Here is a 20,361-nt window from a genome sequence, read left to right as displayed (position 1 = left end):
CATATTTTAACACATTTTTTTAAGTGATATGACAGGTCATGTATGCTTTAAAGATATGCGTAAACCAAAAATGTGTAAAGTTTTGTCATGGGAACAAAATATTGCAAAGTTTGTTTGTGTAAAGTAAAATAATATTTATCACTTACCCACAGTAACAGCTCATCTAGCTGTTTCCGTATCTCCAGTTGAGATGTATGAACCAGAAGTGCTCATGCAACTTCTCAATGAAAGAAATTTTTGTTAGGAATATAGAGGGTTCCCCACTCCATTGATCAGTTTGGTCCTGTGAGGCCCTCACAAGTCTTACATTTAAAACGATTTTATGTGGATTCAAAGGGGTCCCCTATTAATTAAACTGCAACAAATACCAATGGGCTGTTTGATAGGTTAAAGGGGTACTCCACTGGAAAACATTTTCTTTTAAATCAACTGGTGCCAGAAAGTTAAACAGATTTGCAAATTACTCCTATTAAAAAATCCCAATCCTTCCAGTACTTATGAGCTGCTGTATAATACACAGGAAGTTCTTTTCTTTTTGAATTTCCTTTCTGCTGGACCACAGTGCTCTCTGCTGACACATCTGTCCACTTCAGGAACTGTCCAGAGCAAAATAAGTTTTCTCTGGGGATTTGCTCCTGCTCTGGACAGTTCATGACGTGGGCAGAGGTGTCAGCAGAGAGCACTGTGGTCCGGCAGAAAGGAAATTAAAAAAGAAAAGCACTTCCTGTGTATTATACAACAGCTGATAAGAACTGGAAGGGTTAAGATTTTTAATAGAAGTAATTTACAATCTGTTTAACTTTCTGGCACCAGTTCTGGCAGTACTTAGCGCACCAGGATGAACATTTACATCCTGTGTATGAACTCAAGCATCGGAGCGGTGCTCGCGTCGGACCCACCGGTAATGGCTGACATCCGCGATCACACGGATGTCCACCATTAACCCCTCAGATGCCGTGATCAGTACACGGCAGTGCGCATGTTAAAATATATGGTTGGATTGCCCGCAGCACTGCCACGGGCATCCGATAATCTATAATGGCGGACAGAGGTCCCCTCATCTGCCTCTGTCTGTCTCCTGGCATCTATAAGGACATAAAAAGTGTAAAAAAAAAAGTTGAAAAAATGTAAAAGTAAAAAGTAAAAAAAAGTTAAATCCCCTCCCCCAATAAAAATGAAAATTGTCAGTGTTTCCCATTTTACCCTCAAAAAGCGTAAATTTGTTTTCATAACCACATTTGGTATCGTCACATGCGTTAAAGTCCAAACTATCAAAATATAATGTTAATGATCCTGCACGGTAAACGGCGTAAGTGTAAAAAATAAAAAAAGTACAAAAATGCAGCTTTTTAGTCACATTTAATTCCCCAAAAAAGATTATTCAAAAATTATCTAAAAGTTTAATATATGCAAATGTGGTATCGATTATACCGCCTTATATACGGAAAAATTTAAAAGTTATAGGTGGTCAAAATAGGGCGATTTTAGAGTACTGATTTTGTACAAAAAGTTTTAGATTTTTTTTAAGCGGTACAATAATATAAAAGTATCTAGCCATGGGTATCATTTTAACCATATTGACCCACAGAATAAAGAACACATGTCATTTTAACCGTAAAGTGTACAATGTGAGAAAAAAACTCCAATATTGGGGCTTTCATTAAAATTTCCTCCCTAAAAAATAATTTTTTTGTGTTCACCATACATTTAATGGTAAGATTAGGGGTTTCATTACAAAGTACAATTGGTCACGAAAAAAACAAGCCCTTATATGGGTCTGTAGATGGAAATATAAAAGAGTTATGGATTTTAGAAGGCGAGGAGGAAAAAACGAAATCGCAAAAATAAAATTGGCCTGGTCCTTAACTCACGGTTTAGAATGCTGCTGAAGTTTACAGCTTCAGGCCTAACTTGACTTAAAGAATTGTACGGAGTTGTGCTTGCTTTCACATCCCGAGGGAAAGAGAGAAGAGAGTGATTATTGAATATAGGGCCCTTATATACTTAAGGGGTAGGATCAAAGCTTATTGGTTCCCAGACCTGTCGGTCCTGACCCAAAGCATTATGGTCACATCACATGACCCCATCACATGACCCCATCACATGACCCAAAGGTCTTTGAACCTTGCATAACACAATTGACTAGTGATCACATGACCTAAGGTCCTGTACATTTATTACACTATGACAAAATATTTTAACAGGCTGAATGCACGTTCAGCCATTAGAACGCGTATACTCGTCCATGGCTCTCGTGGGTGCTGCCCGGTGCACCCATGAAATCGCAGCATGGACTCGGCTGTAACACACAGCCGGGACCCTGCCACAATCCCGGGACTGAAGTAAACTTCAGTCCCGGCATTTTAACCCTTACAGCCACGGTCGGAAGTGACCGCGGGCTGTAAGTGTTATGATAGAGGGAGGGAGCTCCCTCTGTCACCCCTGCAGCACCCCGCAGCACGATCACGGAGTGCTTTGTGTAATCCACGGTGGGTGGGGACCTGCGTTACTGCCGGGACAGAAGAAAACTTTGGTCCCGGCAGTTTAACCCTTACAGCCGCGGTCGGAAGCGACCGCGAGCTGTAAGGAGTTTTGACAGATGGAGGGGGCTCCCTCTGTCCTTCTCCTGTAGCACCCCGCAACTATCGCGGGGTGCTGCTGCTTACCTGGGCAGCCGGGGGTCTTTACTAGGACCCCCAGGTCTGCCCCGGTTATTGCCTGACAGGACGTGCCTCAGGCACGTCCTGATATGCTGCCTGCCAGTGTGAAACTGGCAGACAGCATATAACTGCAATGCTTTGGAATACTAAGTATTCCAAAGCATTAAAAAAAATTGTAAAAAAAATATAAAATAAATAAAAGTGTAAAAAAGAAAGTGTAAAGACAATAAATGTAAAAAATAAAGTGTAAGAAAAAAGTGTAAAAAATGTAAAAAAGTGTAAAAAAAATAATAAAAATACATTTATTAAATAAATATAATCAAAAATAAAAATGCATAATGTGTAGAATCACACAGTGCACATCCGCAGCATATTACCTGCTGTGGATGCCCGCCAGCAGTCACGATAATGAGCTCCCTGCTGCGGCTAGGTAGCTTTGTGTGTCCACTCATAGCGGCGGATTTCCTGACGGCAGTCATGAGCTGACACACTGAGCTACCCAGCCGCAGCAGTGATCTCGCCCCTTGTGACTGCTGCCGGGGGTATCTGCAGTGTGAAATAAGCCACGGATGTGCTCTGCGCCCCTACACTGCGTCCCGTTCATACTGCGATTGTGCAGTGTTAGAGGTATCCGTCAGTATCACGTCAAAAAGAGTGATGCTGACATATACTGTAGCAGCTCCATTTATTTCTGAATGAGACTGCTACAATATACGTTGGCATCCCTTTTTTGACATGACAACGGACACCTATACTGCAGAAACGCAGAATGAATGGGGACTATTCATATAATGATGCCCTGAAAGCCAAAGGGGGCTCCTCTCCTTCTTGGTCCTACCAGATATGGCCTAAGTAGGGGTACTGCCCAGCCCGGGATGAGCAGGGTGATAAAATATGGGTCGTATTTCCTCCATTTCAAAGCGACTTACCAAAATGATGTCCCACAAATAAAGAATTTGTGGGGAAAAAAGCTAATTTCTATTTTTTCTATTGACTTTGAAATAATTCTAGCCACACAATAAGGGCTCAACGTACTCACTTTTGCCCTAGGTGAGTACTTTAGGGGCGTAGTTTCGAAAATGGGGTCACTTCTGGGGGTGCGGTATTGCTCTGACAGCTAGAATGCTTTGCAAGTTGAAGTGCAGCCCATAATTTGTATAATGATATCCTGAAAGCCAAATGGGGCTCCTCTCCTTTTGGGTCCCACCATGTGGCCATGCAACCAAATATGGTCCAAGCGGGGGTATTACCGAACACGGGACGAACAGCGTAATAAAATATGGGGCGCATTTTCTACTTTTCAGATGCAATGTACAAAAATGATGTCCCACAAATGATGTAATTGTGAAAAAAAAAGAAAATGTAAATTTTTCCACTGAATTTGTATCCATTCCAGCCACACAAAAAGGACTCAAAGTACTCCCTTTAGGTCTAGATGAATACTTTAGGGGGTGTAGTTTCCAAAATGGGGTCACTTGAGGGGGTTTTATATGGTTCTGGCAGCTAAAACCCTTTGCAGGCATGAAGTGCAGCCTACAATCCATTCGGCCTAAAATGATGCCCTGAAAACCAAATGGCGCTCCTCTCCTTCTGGGTCCTACCACGCGGCCAAGGAACCAAATATGGCCTAAGTGGGGGTATTTACAAACACGGGCCAAGCAGCGTAATAAAATATAGGGTGCATTTCTTGCAATATCAGAAGTGATGTACAAAAAATATGTCCCACAAATGATGCATTTGTAAAAAAAAATGCTAATTTCACATTTTTAACACTGACTTTGTAATAATTCCTGCCAAAAAACTATGGTGTTAAAATACTCACTGTACCCCCTAGTGAATACCTTGAAGGGTCTAGTTTTTAAAATGGGGTCATTTGGGGGGTGGGGTGTTCTTATGTTCTACCACCTTCACATTTCTGCAAACCTTGCATAGCACATAAAAAAAAGATGTACTTTTCAAATTTTCTAAATTTTCAAAATTTCAAGTACAATTGTTAGGCTTCTAATTATTTAAAATGTGAATTAAAAACAAAGAAAATGCTGTCAAAATAAAGTAGACATCTGAAAGTATAAGTTTCATAAACTATTTGGTCAGTAAGTATAAATATATGCAACCTATTAGTGTTAAAATAGCAAAAAAAAATTTTTTTTTTTTTAATTTTATGATTTTTTGCATTGTAAAGAAAAACTACAAATGATATCGGCTTACTTTTACTATGTACATGAAGGACAACTTATGACAAAAAAACTATGTCAGAATTATTGTGATTGGCAAAACGTTACCAGAGTTATTCTCTAATAAACACAGACATCTCAGATTTGAAAAAACAGGCCTGGTCTTTCAGGGACGTACAGGTTTACTTGTGTTGGTCCTTAAGGGGTTAAATATATACATTTTTGTATTGCATTATGAAGCAACTAGGGGTTAACCCACCAGGAGAGCCCCGAAAGCATGGAGGAACTCTGACTGTGTGGACTTACGACAAAGGTACAGGACCAAGTCCAGTACCGGGACACCACAAACCCCCTTACTTAACATGAGTCCGCCTCGACGATGGTCCCCAAAGACAGAGGGACGACATGCTGAGAGTCCATGAACAGTCCTGGACACAATTTTAATGTCCTTTAGTCAGGCTGTAGAAAACACACAGTAACAAAGAGTCCTTGCGCATAATGAAATGTCCTTGCAAGCACCAACATTTTCTTTATATATATATATATATATATATATATATATATATGTAGAAGGTAGGCAGCACAACCACGTACTCTGCAAGTCTTGGGGTGCAGGCAAGGATAGCAGTCCCAATCGCAGACAGCTCAGATAATCCAAGATGCAGAAAATATAGCAGCACACCCAGTAGTAAAGTGCAAAAATCGGGATTTATTGACCCATATCAGATGCGACGTTTCGACGGCATCCCGCCATCTTTTTCAAGCATGATACACAGGTTACAACATCCGCATTATATCAGGTGTGTGATTAACAAACAATCAAGTATAAAAAGTGTTATAAACAGTGATCAAATATACAATCATGGGAGTAAAGTGTATACAAAATATAAAAAACGTAAGTGACAAAATCAATCAATCATAACATGAATATAGATTAGGTACAAAATATAAAAAATAAACATATATCAATATCCCTAGTTCAGAATCCACAGGTGCGCCAAATCAGCAGTGAATTAAAAACAATTAAAAACATGTATTCTACCTTGAGACAGATCCACAGACTCCTGCACGCCCATAGACGCCATAACGGCGTTGTATACTTCCGCATCGGTATCCGGCAGTCATGTGATCATCACCTGATCACATGCGTCACATGGGCTTCACCGGCTTCAGCCAGCCGGTTCGGCGCATGCGCACATATTGTGGTATAACGTGCATAGTGTTAAAAATTAATATGAAGATTCTAGAGGTAATGATTTGAAAGATCAATGTGCTAGATGCCTTAGGTGGGACTCCCGCCCATGTCATTGTACACACTGTTGTGAGCTCCTGCGTCCTCCCCAACATTGCGGAAAACGCATGCGGACCGCAGCACAGTGTGTACAGAGGCATAACTGAGTAATGGAAAAAAAAATTTTTTATTATTATAAAAGTGACCAAAAAAAATGGATTTCCGACACGTCCCACCGGGAAAACGGTAGAACGTGGCGAAAGGAAAAAACAAAAAGTGATATGGTATTTAAAAAAAATGTGAAAAGGAATAATAATAATAAAGTGCAAACATGTATAAAAATTATGGGGATATATAATAACCCAGTGTGCAAAGTATAAAAATTAACACAGTAATGATAGTGATAACGTGAAATTATAAAATTAATTAGTGATACTTAGAAATAATTTATTATAATCAAGACAGTGTTTCACTAGTGTGAAGCACGTATGATGAATCATAGATGCATAATGTGTCCAATAGTATAAAAATAGTGATCCCAACACAATTGTGTAGAAGATCAAAAAAGAAAAAGGGTAACAAAATGGTGTTATATTTATCTAGAATTTATAGTAAATTTTTGGATGTCTCCTCTGACCAACGGTCAGAGGACATATATCTATATGGTATACAGTAGTAGAGTAAATCTAACATCACCAATTTGAAACAATAATTGACTAGAGAAACAGTTATAGCTGGGCAGGAGAATAGTTGGATTTGTCTCTTCGGTATCGTATTGCTTGAAATCTAAAAAGAAAGAGAGAATAGTATAAGTGTCAAAGACACACAAGTATTTAAATACATAGTATACCGTTTAGGAATAAAATAAACCTGTGTACTATTCTCTGATGAGGAGCATGATTCTAGGCCCTGTAAATGGATGGTGTAATGGCAAAATCGACATTTAGACCCTTAGGGCGTAAAGATTCAAGTTCAAAAATCCAAAATAGTTCCCTTTTCTTTAGTAGACTGACCCTGTCTCCCCCGCGCTTAAGCAGTGGGACATGGTCAACCAAAATGTATCTCAAGTCGCCCTCTGTATGTCCCGCCTCAACAAAATGTTTCGACACCGGCAGATCCATCCGAGCTTTTCGGATGGAGTACCGGTGTTGGTTGAGGCGGGTACGGAAGTCGAGGGTTGTCTCTCCCACATACAGAAGGCGACAGGGGCAGGTCAAGATGTACACTACAAAACTCGAGGTGCATGTCAGGTAGTGGTTAATTTTGTACTCTCGATTGGTCTTAGGGTGTACGAATGTTGGTCCTTTAAGCATGCGGGGACAGTTAATACAGTTCCGGCATGGAAAGGAACCTCTTTGTTTAACTGTTAGATATCTCTGTTGTTCATTGGGTTTCAGAGACACATCAGTTTTAACCAATTTGTCTTTCAGACTAGGTGACTTACGGTAGGACATTAACGGGGGTACCCTAAAGTCGGGGACCGTCGGGTGATATTCACTCACTATGGACCAGTGTTTGCGGATGATATTCGCTATTCTGCCTGAGTAAGTATTGTAGGTAGATACAAAAGCCATTCTAGGTAAGCTAGCCTTTTTCTGTTTATTGTGTATCAGTTCCCGTCTCCCCATGGTTAGGACTTTCTCTTTGCTCTCCTGTAATAGATTACGGGGGTAACCCCTTTTAGTAAAGTTGGAAATCATTTTGTTCAATGCTGGTTCCAATTTGTCATCCATCCCTACCACACGGCGGACCCTCAACATCTGGCTTGATGGGAGGGACCGAACCATGGGGCGGGGATGGTGGCTGTCATATCGAACAATTGAGTTGCAATCGGTCGGTTTTGTGTATAAGTCGGTATTAAGACGATCTCCTTCAATTACGACTAGTGTATCTAAAAACTGTATTGCCGTCGAGGATGTAGTTAGCGTAAATTTAATGTGATCATTAACCTGGTTCAAAAAATTAAAAAAGTCATGTAACTGGGTATTGGTGCCCGTCCAGATGAGGAAGATGTCGTCGATGTAGCGCCACCACCCCAGCACATGGCTGAAGTGGTGGCACACATAGACGACATCTTCCTCCAGGGCCGCCATGAACACGTTGGCATACGTAGGTGCCACGTTCGTGCCCATGGCGGTCCCTGTCAACTGTAAATAAAAAGAATCATTGAACATAAAATAGTTATTTTTGAGTACCATCTCGAGTAATGTCAGAATAAATTTACTTTTTCCATCTGAAAAATCTTTTATAATGGCATTCCCCACTGCTGTCAACCCCGCCTCATGGGGAATGGACGTATACAGGGATGTAACGTCTAGAGAGGCGAGGATGGCACCAGGGGGGATTTTAATTGTCTCAATGTGTCTTAGAAAATCAGCAGTGTCACAAATAAATGATTTTGCGCCTGTTGCATAAGGTCGCAATACCCGATCCAAGAAGATGGAAATGGAACTCATGATAGACCCACGCCCGGAGACAATTGGTCTCCCGGGTGGGTCTACCAGGGATTTGTGGATCTTGGGTAAGACGTACAGAAATGGAGTAGTAGGGAATTTGACATAAAGAAATTCAAACAACGATTTGTCAATAACACCATCATATAATGCACTATTCAAATATTCAAAAATTTTCCTATCAATATTGCACTTGGGGTCTGTATTGAGTTTCTGATAGGTGGACACATCAGAGAGTTGCCTGTGTACTTCACCCAGGTATTTAGATCGGTCCATGACCACAACCGCACCACCCTTGTCCGCAGACTTGATGATGAGGCTGTGGTCATGGACAAGTTGGTTGAGTGCCAGACGTTGTGCATGGGATAGATTCGAGTGACTGGGGTCACTGGCATCAATCCGTAGTCTGTCTAAATCTTGCTTAACCAAAGTAGTAAAAGTTTCGATTGCACTGGACCCAGATTGGGGATTAAAGCCGCTAGGGACCTTCAAAGCATAGTCCGCAGCCTTAAAACACCCAATTTGGTCCGGTGTAAGTACAGTTTCAACCTGGTTTCCAGATTTCTCCGCAAACCAGGTTTTTAATTTCAATTTCCTAAAAAAATGTAAACAGTCAAGTTCCAACTGAAACCAATTAGGGCTATATGTCGGACAGAAGCTAAGCCCTTTTCCCAAAAGCTGTAGCTGAGAGTTCGTGAGATTAACAGATGATATATTTACCACTTCTTTTTTGGGTTGACCCTGTTCTGAAATGTCTTCGGGGCACGTTGTCTTGTTTTTATGTGCCCACTGGTGGCGCCGGCCTCCTCGTCGGGTGGGGCATCGCTTGCGTGTGGGTGCAGTCCTAAAAAATCGTGGGGTAAAGGACTAGAGACTGTAGAAGGCTGTGATATATTCATCTGTCCATTCTGCATATTTACTCTTTCATCTTTAGATCTTCTAGGAGATCTCCTGGTAGTGGAGGTCTGCATACCCCAGAGGTATACTTTATTATTGGCGTAGTCCGCTGTGTCTCTGAACCATTTGTGTTTCTTGACATTTTCAAGATCAGATTTCACCTTCTGTAGGTATAATACATGTTTAGACTGGATTTTCTCAAATTCGTTGTCGATAAGCAATGATTTGAGGGTGATCTCTGCATTCTTGGTTTTTTCTTTAGAAACAGCAACATCTCTCTGTAGAAATTCCATATTCAGTAGTATTAAATCAAGGGAGTACCTGTTGGCAATCATCTCGTAGCGTTGACGAAATTCAGGGTTCCCCATGTGTGCGTTATCCCGCGGCTGTATGCGCATGCCCCTCGGGATTCGCGATGTCTTGTAGTATTCACCCAATGTAGATAGGTGCAGACTGAGTGAGAGAAGGCGTTTAGATTCGTGTTCAAATTGTCTTTGTATATCCAAAGATGTTGGTACATGCAGAAATGCCATATCACCCTCCACTGTACCTAGGATCCTGCTGATGTCCTCATCAGAGAAAGCTGAGATATGGGTGGCAGTAGGAGCAGCAGTTGAAGAATCCATGTCACGTATATCCAATGGGGGTGCAAGCCTCTTGAGATCGGGTAGATATCAATGTAGAAGGTAGGCAGCACAACCACGTACTCTGCAAGTCTTGGGGTGCAGGCAAGGATAGCAGTCCCAATCGCAGACAGCTCAGATAATCCAAGATGCAGAAAATATAGCAGCACACCCAGTAGTAAAGTGCAAAAATCGGGATTTATTGACCCATATCAGATGCGACGTTTCGACGGCATCCCGCCATCTTTTTCAAGCATGATACACAGGTTACAACATCCGCATTATATCAGGTGTGTGATTAACAAACAATCAAGTATAAAAAGTGTTATAAACAGTGATCAAATATACAATCATGGGAGTAAAGTGTATACAAAATATAAAAAACGTAAGTGACAAAATCAATCAATCATAACATGAATATAGATTAGGTACAAAATATAAAAAATAAACATATATCAATATCCCTAGTTCAGAATCCACAGGTGCGCCAAATCAGCAGTGAATTAAAAACAATTAAAAACATGTATTCTACCTTGAGACAGATCCACAGACTCCTGCACGCCCATAGACGCCATAACGGCGTTGTATACTTCCGCATCGGTATCCGGCAGTCATGTGATCATCACCTGATCACATGCGTCACATGGGCTTCACCGGCTTCAGCCAGCCGGTTCGGCGCATGCGCACATATTGTGGTATAACGTGCATAGTGTTAAAAATTAATATGAAGATTCTAGAGGTAATGATTTGAAAGATCAATGTGCTAGATGCCTTAGGTGGGACTCCCGCCCATGTCATTGTACACACTGTTGTGAGCTCCTGCGTCCTCCCCAACATTGCGGAAAACGCATGCGGACCGCAGCACAGTGTGTACAGAGGCATAACTGAGTAATGGAAAAAAATTTTTTTATTATTATAAAAGTGACCAAAAAAAATGGATTTCCGACACGTCCCACCGGGAAAACGGTAGAACGTGGCGAAAGGAAAAAACAAAAAGTACCCCGACTTTAGGGTACCCCCGTTAATGTCCTACCGTAAGTCACCTAGTCTGAAAGACAAATTGGTTAAAACTGATGTGTCTCTGAAACCCAATGAACAACAGAGATATCTAACAGTTAAACAAAGAGGTTCCTTTCCATGCCGGAACTGTATTAACTGTCCCCGCATGCTTAAAGGACCAACATTCGTACACCCTAAGACCAATCGAGAGTACAAAATTAACCACTACCTGACATGCACCTCGAGTTTTGTAGTGTACATCTTGACCTGCCCCTGTCGCCTTCTGTATGTGGGAGAGACAACCCTCGACTTCCGTACCCGCCTCAACCAACACCGGTACTCCATCCGAAAAGCTCGGATGGATCTGCCGGTGTCGAAACATTTTGTTGAGGCGGGACATACAGAGGGCGACTTGAGATACATTTTGGTTGACCATGTCCCACTGCTTAAGCGCGGGGGAGACAGGGTCAGTCTACTAAAGAAAAGGGAACTATTTTGGATTTTTGAACTTGAATCTTTACGCCCTAAGGGTCTAAATGTCGATTTTGCCATTACACCATCCATTTAGAGGGCCTAGAATCATGCTCCTCATCAGAGAATAGTACACAGGTTTATTTTATTCCTAAACGGTATACTATGTATTTAAATACTTGTGTGTCTTTGACACTTATACTATTCTCTCTTTCTTTTTAGATTTCAAGCAATACGATACCGAAGAGACAAATCCAACTATTCTCCTGCCCAGCTATAACTGTTTCTCTAGTCAATTATTGTTTCAAATTGGTGATGTTAGATTTACTCTACTACTGTATACCATATAGATATATGTCCTCTGACCGTTGGTCAGAGGAGACATCCAAAAATTTACTATAAATTCTAGATAAATATAACACCATTTTGTTACCCTTTTTCTTTTTTGATCTTCTACACAATTGTGTTGGGATCACTATTTTTATACTATTGGACACATTATGCATCTATGATTCATCATACGTGCTTCACACTAGTGAAACACTGTCTTGATTATAATAAATTATTTCTAAGTATCACTAATTAATTTTATAATTTCACGTTATCACTATCATTACTGTGTTAATTTTTATACTTTGCACACTGGGTTATTATATATCCCCATAATTTTTATACATGTTTGCACTTTATTATTATTATTCCTTTTCACATTTTTTTTAAATACCATATCACTTTTTGTTTTTTCCTTTCGCCACGTTCTACCGTTTTCCCGGTGGGACGTGTCGGAAATCCATTTTTTTTGGTCACTTTTATAATAATAAAAATTTTTTTTTCCATTACTCAGTTATGCCTCTGTACACACTGTGCTGCGGTCCGCATGCGTTTTCCGCAATGTTGGGGAGGACGCAGGAGCTCACAACAGTGTGTACAATGACATGGGCGGGAGTCCTACCTAAGGCATCTAGCACATTGATCTTTCAAATCATTACCTCTAGAATCTTCATATTAATTTTTAACACTATGCACGTTATACCACAATATGTGCGCATGCGCCGAACCGGCTGGCTGAAGCCGGTGAAGCCCATGTGACGCATGTGATCAGGTGATGATCACATGACTGCCGGATACCGATGCGGAAGTATACAACGCCGTTATGGCGTCTATGGGCGTGCAGGAGTCTGTGGATCTGTCTCAAGGTAGAATACATGTTTTTAATTGTTTTTAATTCACTGCTGATTTGGCGCACCTGTGGATTCTGAACTAGGGATATTGATATATGTTTATTTTTTATATTTTGTACCTAATCTATATTCATGTTATGATTGATTGATTTTGTCACTTACGTTTTTTATATTTTGTATACACTTTACTCCCATGATTGTATATTTGATCACTGTTTATAACACTTTTTATACTTGATTGTTTGTTAATCACACACCTGATATAATGCGGATGTTGTAACCTGTGTATCATGCTTGAAAAAGATGGCGGGATGCCGTCGAAACGTCGCATCTGATATGGGTCAATAAATCCCGATTTTTGCACTTTACTACTGGGTGTGCTGCTATATTTTCTGCATCTTATATATATATATATATATATCAACAAAATTAGATTACATTACATTAATCCACACACTGGATTGGAAGTACTAGTGAACTCACGAATAGGATTGTAATATCCACAAATACACGAATTCACGAACAAGATTGTAGAGAGTTATGACTATGCATCTAATGACTATGCATGAAATACACTTTATTATTTAAGTAGAAACACTATCCGGCACTGCTATACAAGGAGTGAACATAGGTCCGCAATTGAAGTGCAAGTGTGGATATAGTCCTAGGGGTGGTGCTCAATCTTGCAGAGAAAGAAGAATTCTTACAATATTGCAATGTAGAAGAAATGATGGCACTCACCCGATGAACGGACTTGCAAGGATCACTTTTTTTGCGTGCTTGTCAACCAAAGTGCATGTGCATGGCAGCGTTAGCGTTCAGGCAGGTAAAGCGGGCAAGTACGCCGGGAGAACCAGTGTGCAGGTGGTTACAGCTGTCTCGCACTTCCGTGCTTCGTGAGACCATTGATGGTCTCACGAAGCACGGAAGTGTGAGACAGCTGTAACCACCTGCACGCTGCTTCTCCCGGCGTCCTTGCCAGCTTTACCTGCCTGAATGCTAACGATGCCGTGCACATGCACTTTGGTTGACAAGCACGCAATAAAAGTCATCATTGCAAGTCCATTCATCGGGTGAGCGCCATGATTTTTTCTACATTGACACTTTATTATTTATTTACAATTTTTTTTCCTTTTGACTGACGATTGACTATTATTTGAAGTATGTATAATGAAGTGAATGTTTATACATGCTAGAATGACAATAATCTAACCTTTATTTTGTTTATACCACATTTGATTACCTGTTTTATACACTGGTTTTGTATTGGCTTGCCTGTGGCTCTCTGACCAATACCTAGCTACTAGGGTCTATTGGTTATACACTCTTACCCCTAGAACTCTACCTAGATAACACTTACTGAGAGTTACCTTTCTGGATACATGCATTTTACTTAGGCTTACAGGAGCATCTTCTGGCCAGGAAGAGCATCCTGAACACGTAGGAAAGTAAAAGAACAAGTTAGTGTATAAACAGTGGTATGGAACTAAAGAATGGATTGTTACAGTCCCTAAAGCTTTGTTGAGTTTTGGAAATGTGAGATATTTATTTGTTTTGCGTGTACAGAAGTTTACTATGTGGTATACTAAAGGAATTAGGAAATGTACTATGTGTACATGAGACTATATGAGGTCAGTCTTAGTATCTTAGGGGAATGTTTTCCCAGGAGGTGCTAGTGAGGGGTGACAGAAATGTTACTCCCAGAGGAGCTGGGAGAGCCACCTAGAGACAGCTACTACAAAACCTACAAGAACACTGTGTACAGGTGTACAGAAATTGAAACCCCTGTACAATAACCCTTTACATGGCCTTAATCTTTTACCATAAATTTCACTGGAAAACACAAACATTTTCAGGCGTATTCACCTGACATAAGTGCAAATTGGCTGCACGGGAGGACAATATATTACTCTATGGGTATATACATTAGAACGGTCACACATGGATCGACAGTCCACCTGTGCGAAGAGTCCACGAAAACACGGCTGCTAAAAATAGCCGGGCACACACTTACGAATCTCCCAGTACCAGGAGTCTCTCGGCCATAGGCCGGGCAAAGCTTGACGGTTACATTGCATAACAGGAACTCTCATGGCATAGTCCTGCCAGGCACTTTCTTGAACCCGTTGCATCTTGAACAGTCTGTAGAAAAACAAAAGAAAGGTGCTGTAACGCCGAGTGCTCCGGGTCCCACATCCATCCCGGAGCGCTCACGGCGTCTGCCCTCCTGCAGCGCCCCATTCTCTCACTCTGACCGCGAGCGCTGCTACAGTGCTGCCGGCGGGGATGCGATTCGCATGGCGGCACTAGTCCGCTTGCGGGTCGCATCCCGTTCTGATTACCTGCCCCGTCCTCTGTCTCAGCCCCGGCGCGCACGGTCCCGCTCTCTAGGGCGCGCGCGGTCCCGCCGTGTCTCTCAGATTTCAAGGGCCAGTGCACCATTACTTGGTGCCTGGCCCAATCTGTTCCAAATCAGTGCTAATCACCTCCCATCTGTTTCTTTAGTGCCAAACATATAAAAACCCACTTCCCCTTCCTGTCCTTGCCGGATCTTGTTGCCTTGTGCCTAGTAAAAGCGTTTTTGTGTGTGCCATAACCTGTGTTTCCAGACCTTCTGCCGTTGCCCTTGACTACGAACCATTGCCGTCTGCCCTGACCTTCTGCTACGTCTGACCTCGCCTCTGTCTAGTCCTTCTGTACAACGCCAGTCTCAGCTGTCAGTGAGGTTGAGTCGCTATCGGGGGATACGACTTGGGAGTTACCGCCGCAGCAAGCCCATCCCGCCTTGCGGCGGGCTCTGGTGAAAACCGGTAACTTCTTAGAACCGGGTACGGCCCGCGTCCTCGCCTCACTGATCCAGAGGATCCACTACCCGCTTACCAGTCCGGATCATGACAGTAGATCCGGCCATGGATCCCGCTGAGGTGCCGCTGCCAAGTCTCGCTGACCTCGCCACCGTGGTCGCCCAACAAGGACAACAGCTGTCGCAGTTGACCGCCGTGCTACAGCAGCTTCTGAGTCTACAGCAGCAACCATCTCCTCTGCCAGCTTCTGCTTCTCCTCCGCAGCAAGTTGCCACTTCCAGACTCCGCTTTTCCCTACCTGACAAGTTTGTTGGGGACTCTAAATTGTGCCGTGGGTTCCTGTCCCAGTGTTCCCTGCACCTGGAGATGATGTCAGACCAATTCCCTACAGAATGGTCTAAGGTGGCGTTCGTGGTCAGCCTGCTATCTGGAAAGGCCTTGTCCTGGGCCAAACCACTTTGGGACCGCAACGATCCTGCCACTGCTACTATCCAGTCCTTCTTCTCTGAAGTATGCAGTGTCTTTGAGGAGCCAGCTCGGGCTTCTTCAGCCGAGACAGCCCTATTGAACCTTGTCCAAGGGAGTTCTTCTGTGGGCGAGTACGCCATCCAGTTCCGCACCCTCGCCTCTGAACTATCCTTGAATAATGAGTCCCTCTGCGCGACCTTCAAGAAAGGCTTATCCAGTCACATCAAAGATGTGCTGGCCGCACGAGAAATTCCTGCTACCCTGTCTGAACTTATCCAGTTGGCCACCCGCATTGATATGCATTTTTCTCAAAGACGCCAGGAGCTCCGCCAAGAAAAGGACCTTGATCACTGGGTACCTCTCTTCCAGAATCCTCTGCAATCTACTCCTGTGCCTCCCGCCGAGGAGCCTATGCAAGTGGATCGGTCTCGCCTGACCCAAGAAGAGAGGTCTCGTCGCAGAAATGAAAATGTATGCCTGTACTGTGCCAGTACCAAACATTTCCTGGTTAACTGCCCTATTCGTCCTCCACGTCAGGGAAAAGCACGCACCCTGTTCTTGTGGGAGTGGCGTCACTTGGTGTGAACTCATCCTCTCCGCATTTGACTACACCAGTACGGATTTCTCTACCCGCAAGTACTAAGACTTCCTTCTCCGCTGCGGCCTTTCTGGGCTCTGGTTCAGCAGGAAATTTCATTCAAGCCTCTCTCATCGATAAATTCTGTATACCTGTTACCTGTCTCGTCAAACCTCTCGTCATTTCATCTGTCAATGCAGAAAGGCTGGTATGCACTGTGCGTTACCGCACTCAACCTCTGCTCATGACTGTGGGAATTCACCATCACGAACATATTGAATTTTTTGTGCTGCCCAATTGTATTTCTGAAATTCTTCTGGGCTTGCCTTGGCTCCAACATCACTCGCCTAGTCTCGACTGGGCCACTGGGGACATTAAAAGTTGGGGATCTTCTTGCCACAAGCATTGTCTTCACTCAGTTCCATCTTGCCAAGTCTCCATTACAACTCCATTGCCAGGTCTTCCTAAGGCCTATCGGGACTATGGTGATGTCTTCTGTAAAAAGCAAGCAGAGATCTTACCTCCTCACAGACCTTATGACTGTCCTATCTATTTGCTCCAAGGTACCACACCATTGCCAGGTCTTCCTGAGGTCTGTCAGGACTATTCCGATTTCTCAAAGAAGCAAGCCGAAGCTCTTCCTCAGCACATCATACCTCCAGAGTCCCTGATCTCCCCTGCTCCTGTCCCTACCTTCGGCATGCCAGTCACTGATTACCAACTAGTCCACAGGTTTCTAGGATTCAAAGAGAGGGGGAGACCAAAGTGGGGGGGGGGGGTACTGTAACACAGAGCGCTCCGGGTCCCGCATCCATCCCGGAGCGCTCACAGCGTCTGCCCTCCTGCAGCGCCCCGGTCTCTCACTCTGACCGGGAGCGCTGCTACAGTGCTGCCGGCGGGGATGCGATTTGCATGCCGGCACCAGTCCGCTTGTGGGTCGCATCCCGTTCTGATTACCTGCCCCGTCCTCTGTCTCAGCCCTGGCGTGCGCGGTCCTGCTCTCTAGGGCGCGCGCAACGGGTCTCTCACAATTAAAGGGCCAGTGCACCATTAATTGGTGCCTGGCCCAATCTGTTCCAAATCAGTGCTAATCACCTCCCATCTGTTTCTTTAGTGCCAAACATATAAAAACCCACTTCCCCTTCCTGTCCTTGCCGGATCTTGTTGCCTTGTGCCTAGTGAAAGCGTTTTTGTGTGTGCCATAACCTGTGTTTCCAGACCTTCTGCCGTTGCCCTTGACTACGAACCATTGCCGTCTGCCCTGACCTTCTGCTACGTCTGACCTCGCCTCTGTCTAGTCCTTCTGTACCACGCCAGTCTCAGCTGTCAGTGAGGTCGAGTCGCTATGGGGGAATATGACCTGGGAGTTACCGCCGCAACAAGCACAACCCTCTGGTTAAAACCGGTAACTTCGTAGAACCGGTCCCCCGGTACGGCCCGCGTCTTCGCCTCACTGTTCCAGAGGATCCACTACCCGCTTACCAGTCCGGATCGTGACAGGCACTAGGTACCCAAATAGTTAATGTAGTCTCTACCGGTAATCTTTGCGGACACCCCACCCTCGCCTGATGGGATTCTTGCCCCTCTGGGGCTCAGAGCGAGGTGAGGACCCCTTCAAAGGGTTAATAGCTGTATCCCAGGCAACGTTGGTGAGCCTGGACTGGGATACGGAGGGGTTAACATTTACCACAAAGTTAACGGCCGCTGCAGAGGCCACTGGTACTATATTTGGTGCCGGTTGATTCGGCCTCACCTCCTTAGTAGGAGTAGGCCGCAGCACTTCTGTAGGTGCCTGGTGGTCAGGCCAAACCACCGGGCAAGGAGTAAGCCTAGGCACAGTGGCCGGTGCCTGCAGTTTAGGCCTCACATCCTCAATAGGAGTAGGCCTGGGCACATCGCCAGACATGGAGACATCTCTGTGGGCTTCTGGTTACGTAGAAGATCCATGTCACAGGAACTGCAGCTTGGCTTGGCTTTAGAGGCAGTAGGGGAGGACCTTGGTGGCCTCAGTCCGAATGGATCTGCCTCCCAGTCATCAGAGGGGAAATACTTGAACGGGAGCTGTGTGGGGTTTTTGGGCCTAGTGACCGCTGCGGCCCACTCACCCCGCAGACTTCTAACTGGGATGTACTCCACAATTTCGTCTTCCTCCAAAGAGTGATACCTTCTAGGTAAATAGTCCCTTTGGACAGCCCTGTGATTCACCAGGATAGTACCCCCGTGCCTACAATGTTCCAGTCATCGTCTTGATCAAGCAATGGAGGTAGATCGCAGGTCCCCTCAGTGCTGAGCGACAACCGCTGCAGGCGGTCGGCAAAGTCGTGGAACAGTTGGGTTGCGGCTGCGGCAACTTTCCATTATTCAGGTGCCATTTGGAACTCCCTCCACATGGAACTCTGCTCTCTGCCATATCTGCACTCTCCACTTCCTCGTGCAGACTGAAGAAGTTGCGTTGCAGTGCTTCTTTCATATGGGGTTCTCTAAAATGGCTGCGGACATCATCATCATGGAAGGACATCATCGGTGCAGCCCCGACTTCCGGTCCCCCAGCAAACAACAGCGCTGAATTTAAGTTCCCTTTCGGCTGCGACACGTGTATTTGATGTCCACGCCCAGGGGCGGGTTGTGGAGCAGCGCAGGCTTTCTTTGTGCGCTTTTCGGGCAAGAAATTAATCCCTTCAGGGATGAATGGCCCAGAGGATCGTAGCATTGCTTCGCTATGCACTTTACATATACTTGCAGCAGATTAATCTTCGCCTCACCCCTTACTTTTCGTGCGCACCTCTCACACGCAGTATTCTAAGTACAGTCCCATACACTCGTGTGTGCACAATTATTCGTTTGATGCTAAATCTTTTCACAGTTCATAAGTCACAGTCTTAATGGGAGAGTACTCTTTATAATAATGGTGGCAACAGCTGTAGGCATGTAACACTCATGTTTCTGAAGACAGGAACTCCGGTGTATGTGGATCCACTGGACTTGTGTGGCAGATGACTCGGACCATGCCAGGGAGCGGAGTCTAAGGTGCCGCTGGTCTTCACCAGAGCCTGCCGCAAAGCAGGATGGGATTGCAGCTGCAGGCGACACCCAGGTCGCTATCCCCGACACGGCTCGACCACACAGGTGGCTGAGGAGATGCGAAGCACAGAAAGGATGAGACAACTCGTAGTCAGTATAGCTGTAGGTCAGGGCAGGCGGCACAGTAGCTTAGTCGGGACGTAGCAGAAGTTCAGTAGGCAGGCGGCAGAGAAGCAAGGTCAAAGTCACAAGAGCAGGAGATCTGGTACACAGCAAGGCAATACTATGGAATGCTTTCACTAGGCACAAGGCAACAAAGATCCGTCAGAGAACTGAGGAGGGTGGAGGAATTTATCAACAAGACACAGGTGGTTACACTGATGAGCGTACTGGCCCTTTAAATCTTAAAGCTTCGGATCACGCGTGCCCTAAGGGGCGGGGACACATGCACCAGAGCAGAGAGGCGGAAGCAGAGGCAGGGGGAACACCCAGAGAGTGACAGACTGGGGCTTGCATGCGGGTGCGTCCCGCAACACGAGTACCAGCCCCGTCAGCAGAAGGTAAGGGGACCATGCGCTCAAGGCCAGCGTGTGAGGCCAGAGCGCATAGCGTAACCGTACACCCCTGTGGTCTCCGCCTCCTTTTACGAGAGAGGAAATTCCGGAGAAGGTCATGGTCCAGGATATTCTCCTCAGGTTCCTAGGATCTCTCCTCAGGACCGTAACCCTCCCATTTGACCAAAAATTTTTTTTACCTCTCACAGTTTTAGCAAAAAGGATCTATTTAACTTTGTAGACATCAG

This window comes from Hyla sarda, chromosome 6, assembly GCF_029499605.1.
Source record: "Hyla sarda isolate aHylSar1 chromosome 6, aHylSar1.hap1, whole genome shotgun sequence".
Taxonomy (NCBI): Eukaryota; Metazoa; Chordata; class Amphibia; order Anura; family Hylidae; genus Hyla; species Hyla sarda.
Note: the sequence above shows the minus strand (reverse complement) of the source record.